Below are 6000 nucleotides of genomic sequence, written 5' to 3' on the forward strand. Positions count from 1 at the left end.
GAAGGCACTATACTCACCAGCCAACGCACCCCCACATGGCTCAGGGGCTCTAAGCTGCAACTATCAACACTGGGGGCATGCATCCAGCCCTGACTAGGCATCGGCTGACCCCAACGGGACTTTGACTCCAAGTCAGGCAAAATGCCCATTGTCACTCAGTTTCCTATGCCCCAACTGAACCTCCACGTATGTCGGCTGGCATCTATATTCTATGTTGGACTCTGTTTTTTGGACTGCTCGCACAGGGGGGTATTATCCGTAATCCATCGATTAAACACTAAGTATACCTATGCTTAGACTAGCCCATGTTCAAGCGAGTACTATACACTTATGTTATTTTTTTTTAAAATTATTATTTTAGTGCAATCTTATCAATATGCGGTTTAGCTGTTAGGTTTCAAGTGCTATATTTAATCTTTTCCCCACAAGCACTGCTAGGGCACTATTATAGTCTTGATCATAGAATGATTGCATTTGTCATGTTTCACCACTGTCACTATGTCACTCCTCTGAATAATCTTCTCTAACATGACCATATGTTTTACCAGCATGAATACTCTAATGTTAAATGCAAATCTTTAAAAAAAAAAAAAAAGAAGAAAAAAAGTGCTGTGAAGCTGACATATTATGTACGCTATTAGATAATCTTTTGTGATGCCCAGCGCAATGTCTCTGTTAATGTTTATATCCTGCAAAGCACTACAAAAATAAAGAATTCAAATAAATTAAGTTAGGGTGTTAGGAGGCCCCAGGGAGCACTGTTACCTCAAGGGGTTAAACCCTTCTTGAACAGATTACCCCGTTAACGGCAGACTACATCTCGACTTCTCCACCAGGCAGTTTCGGGAAGTGGGTAGTGCTGCCATGCAGGGATGCCGCTGATTGGCTTAAAACGGTTTAATCCGTTACGGTAAGAGTGTGCCTGGGGACCTCCTGGCACCATAACAACATAATTTATGGTTTATTTAACCCCATCCCGACCTTGGACTTATCAGGTAAGTCCGAGAAAAAACGGTCCTCAAGGACCGCGGATGTCATGATCGCTTCCAGCCGCTCTAACAGTATTGCAGCGATGCCTCGATGTCAAGGCATCCTGCAATACCAGCCCTCACTGCCAAGCCGCCGGGTGATAGCTCCCCCGGAGCAGCTGGTGAAAATTTTTAAAAAAATTATATATATACATACATATACACACACACAGAAAAAATAAAGCAACTAAATGCCCCCCCCCCAAAAAAAAGGCTATAAACACCACCTTGTTAGAAGATTTCAAAATGAATTAGAATGTACCTCTGTAAGAAACTCTATAGAGATTACTATTTAGAAACAAAGAAACTGTTTCAACAAAAGGTATTGAGGTAACATCCCCTTCCAACTAGGTAGCAATAGATGCACACTAGCCCCAGACAATTTAGTGGTGCCGAAATGCGCGTCGGGCATTTTTCCACTTAGTTTTTTGGCGTTTCATTTTGGGCTTTACTTTGGGTTATACTTCTATGGAGCAATTTGGCTTCTTTTATTATATTTAAATTATGTAAAGAAGGTTCAGGCAACGGTTAGGTTGGAGTGGCTGACAGCCAGTTAGGGTCTTTCTAGACACAGAGATTTTAGCGAGTTTGGCGAGCTCTTATGCAGGATAGGTATCTAGCCTGTAACTATAGCTAGCTAGCTAGCTAGCTATCAGTAAGGATTAACATATAGTAGGAAATGAGAACCCTGAGTTGATCTGGGAAACGAGTGAACTTTGGGTGCCTGTATATAGTTTGATACCTGCTGAATGCATGATTTGTTTAAGACCTATTTTTTTTTTTTTTTTTTTAATACTAATATTTCGGTCCTGCTTAAAATTCCTATTCACTCTACAGCTCACTCCTAACAGCTACTCTGTTGCTACCTAGTTGGAAGGGGATGTTAACTCGATACACTTGTTGAAACAGTTTCTTTGTTTCTAAATAGTAACCTCTACAGCAGCGTTTCCCAATTGGTGTTCCACCAAAATTTTTCAAAATAACATGGCCCTCGCGCGCACAGCAGTCACTCCGGCTCTGGCATCACTAAGAGCCGCGTGAGGGAGCTGAGCAGCCCCACTGGACCCCAGGGGCCACTCGCCAGCACTCCTAAAGATTGGGGGCTGGGTGGAGTAAAATGTAAAACAATAAAAAAAAATTGTATGTGTGTTTGTGTGTATCCGTGTGTCAAGGTTTGTGTAGGTCACTGTGTGTTAGTGTATCAGATTTAAAAATCATTGTTTAGTTAACCCCTTAAAACCGGAGGGCGTACAATTACGTCCTTTTTTAAGCGGCTCTAAATGCCGCCGGGCGTAATTGTACGCCATCCGTTTTTTTTGTTTTTTTTTACTTACCCGGTCGCCGGCGATCGCTATTGGGGGGACTCCCAGGGAGCCCCCCGCGGCACCTCCATCCTCTTCAGCCCCCCGGGCCATGTGAGAGTGAGGTCCTTGCGAGGACCTCACAATCACATGGCCGGGATAGCTGGCTGCAGCATTGCCAGCAGGGGGACTAACTGTAATGACAGTTAGTCCCCTTGCTGGCCGGAAATCAAATTAAAATAAATTAAATAAGTGTAAAATAAAAAAATATATATACTTAGATCATATATATATATATATATATATATATATATATATATATATATATATATATATATATATATACACATATACACACACACACACACTGTCTAGGTGTATTTTAATATTTATATATATATATATATATATATATATATATTAATATCAAATTACACGTAGACTGATACAATATATATATATATAATTATTGTTATATATAATAAAAAAATATGTAAATACGTAAAAAAATTAAATTAAAAAAATAATTAAAAATAAATTAAAAAATATATAGATGTGTTTTATTTCGTTCTAACTGTATTGTGATAATATATATGTATTTATATCAAAATACACGTAGAACGAAATAATATATATATCTATATACGTATATATATATATATATATATACCTATATATAAATAAAAATATTAAAAAACAATTATATATATATATATATACATACACACACATACACACACACGTGTATATATACACACATATGTATGTATGTATATATACACACACACACACATACATATTATATATATATATATATATATATATATACACATATACATACACACACACACACACACACACGTATTAATTCTACACATGTATTTATGTAATATTTTTACATAATTAGGTATCCTAATTAATTACAATTAGCGGGACCTGCCTGACAACCCATGCCGAAAGTATAGGGAATTTAATTTGCTAGCACTATATTTAACCCTATAACTTTCCAAGACACCAGAAAACCTGTACATGGGGGGTACTGTTTTACTCGGGAGACTTCGCTGAACACAAATATTAGAGTTTCAAAACAGTAAAACGGAGATGATATTTTCAGTGAAAGTGACTTTTTGCATTTTTCGCACACAAACGGCACTTTCACTGATATTGTTGTAATACGTTTTACTGTTTTGTAACACTAATATTTGTGTTCAGCCAAGTCTCCTGAGTATAACAGTACCCCCCCCATGTATAGTTTTTTTTAGTGTTTTTGAAAGTTACAGGGTCAAATTTAAGGCCGTTTCTTCACATTGAAATTTGCCAGATTGGTTATGTTGCCTTTGAGAGCGTATGGTAGCCGAGGAATGAGAATTACCCCCATAATGGCATACCATTTGCAGAAGAAGACAACCCAAGGTATTGCAAATACTTAATAATTGTTTCTTGCATTTTTAACACACAAACAAATATAAATGCTAACTTTGGCAAGTGTTTGTGACTAAGTGTCCACTAAAAAAGACTGGACATACCCCATACTGAATACCTTGGGTTGTCTACTTTTCAAAAATATATGGTTTGATTGGGGTTAATTACATTGGCCGGCTTCAAAAGTGTCCCAAATAGGACATGGGTGCATGATGACGAGCTGTGAAAATTCCAAGTTGGAAATCTAGAATGCGCATCCTCCAAATAACCCGAGAACCCGACACACCTATACATGGGTATCACTGTACTCGGAAGATGTTGCTGAACACATATTGGGTGTTCTTTGGCAGTAACCCTTACAGTTCTCAATGCATGTATTCTTAAATTGCTGTGTGTGTCAAAAAAAAAAACTTTTTTTTTTTTTTCATAGATTGATGGTAAAATGGTTGCATGAAAAAAGTCAAAATACCCCAGGTTTAATACCTTAGGTTGTCTTCTTTAAAAAAATATATACATGTGAAGGGTTATTCAGGGATTCCTGACAGATATCAGTGCCCAATTTCCCGCATGGATTATTGGCTTCCCAAAAGCCGTATTGCAAAGAACTTTCCCACGCTTGTAAAATGACACAGAGCACTGTGATTGGATGGATTTCAAGCCATCCAATCACAGTGCTCTGTGTCATTTTACAAGCGTGGGAAAGTTCTTTGGAATTTTCCCACGCTTGTAACATGACTGTTTTAAACGGCTCACTGTTTAGTAGACAAGCCCCTACTCGCGGTATAGCTAGTAGGGGCATTGGGGAGATTTTAATCTCCCTTATGCTATTATGGGGGTCATATTGACCCCCATAGAGTGAGGGGGGGACCTGGGGGGCTTATGAAGTGGTGGGGAGCACAGCTCCCTGCCGCTTCTGTCTTTACATATTACAAGGAGGGAGCTGCACGCCGGTAGCTCCCTCCTTGTAATAAACTGAACAAACGAACACTGATATTCGGTGTTTGTTCGTTTGATTTTTTCTATTCATTCATTCGTCTGTCTGATGAATGAATGAATGAATAGATGAAATTCCCGTTCGCATGTCCAGGTGTTTCACTGGGCATGTGCGGGAATCTCACAGTCTGTCTAGTGTGGGCAGATGACGTGTCCCTCAGGGACTTCACCTACCCACATAAAGATGGCGGCGCCCTGAATAAAGATCAGGGCAGAAGATAAAGAATACAAAATAGGTAATGTGGGGGCTTAGGGGGTGACTAGAGGGTCGATTGAATGTAGTGGAGGCGGGAGGGGGGTTAAAAAAAAAAAACGGGATTCGGCATGACAGTGCCGCTTTAATGGCGATAAAAACGGTATATAATATGTGTGGGTTCAGTAATTGAGTAAGAGGAAAATTACAGCTAAACACAAACACCACAGAAATTTAAAAACAGCCCTGGTCCCAAACGGTAAGAAAATTGAAAAGCGGTCTGGTCACTAAGGGGGTTAAACATTAAAATAAAGTGTACTGAAAACCTAGAATTATCTTGAGGATTTATCAAAAGCAGTTATTTAAGTAGTCGGATTTGCAGATCTTGACGTATCTCCCTATGCATTACACTTACTACGCATCTAGCCACTTATAACACTAACCTTACGAGATGACAAAGTATCACTCGGAAATGTGCGTGTTCTAAGCTTGCATACAAATAGTCCAGGACAAACGTTACCACGCTCCGATGTTAGCTGTAATAGATTTACTGATAACTCAGCACACCGCTCAGCATACGAAGTATTCAACCGCATGCACACGTGCACGAAAACGTAGACGTAATCAAAAGGGGACTCAAAAAACTTTATTAACAAAGAACAGTATACTCATATAACATGATGCGCTCTACATTGTAAACGTAATCAAAACGGGACTTGGCAAACTTTATTAAAAACGAACAAAACTGCCTGATATTCGTCCCCGCCCCCGTCAGTTAAAAAAAACCCCACAAAACACCCCAAAGAAAATTCTCCCTAATGTCTTTATTCCAGCAACCCACTATTTGGACAGCGATCTATTAATTTGGCAATCCAAAAATACGAACTGTGTCCACACAGTTTGCAGGCTGCTTTATCGGTGCATAGATTTAAAACATGTCAGCTTGCATGCTAGCGAACTCCACATCGTCACCAATTTTGTAAATAAAAAAAAATCTATAGTGAGAATAATACTAGTCCTTTATAATTATCGAAATGAGAAAGTCCACCTCTAATTCCAACCC

The 6000-nt window shown here is 38.9% G+C and overlaps 1 protein-coding gene across 1 annotated transcript in view; it reads right to left on the reverse strand.

Annotated features, from left to right (window-relative positions):
• Positions 1-5550, reverse strand: part of DDX24 (DEAD-box helicase 24) — a 90405-nt gene extending 84855 nt beyond the window's left edge. Inside the window, 1 exon segment of the mRNA XM_063440256.1 lies at positions 5381-5550. The gene's annotated coding sequence lies outside the window, so the exon portion shown is untranslated.
• Positions 5551-6000: the final 450 nt, after the last annotated feature.

Source organism: Pelobates fuscus, chromosome 13, assembly GCF_036172605.1.
Source record: "Pelobates fuscus isolate aPelFus1 chromosome 13, aPelFus1.pri, whole genome shotgun sequence".
Taxonomy (NCBI): Eukaryota; Metazoa; Chordata; class Amphibia; order Anura; family Pelobatidae; genus Pelobates; species Pelobates fuscus.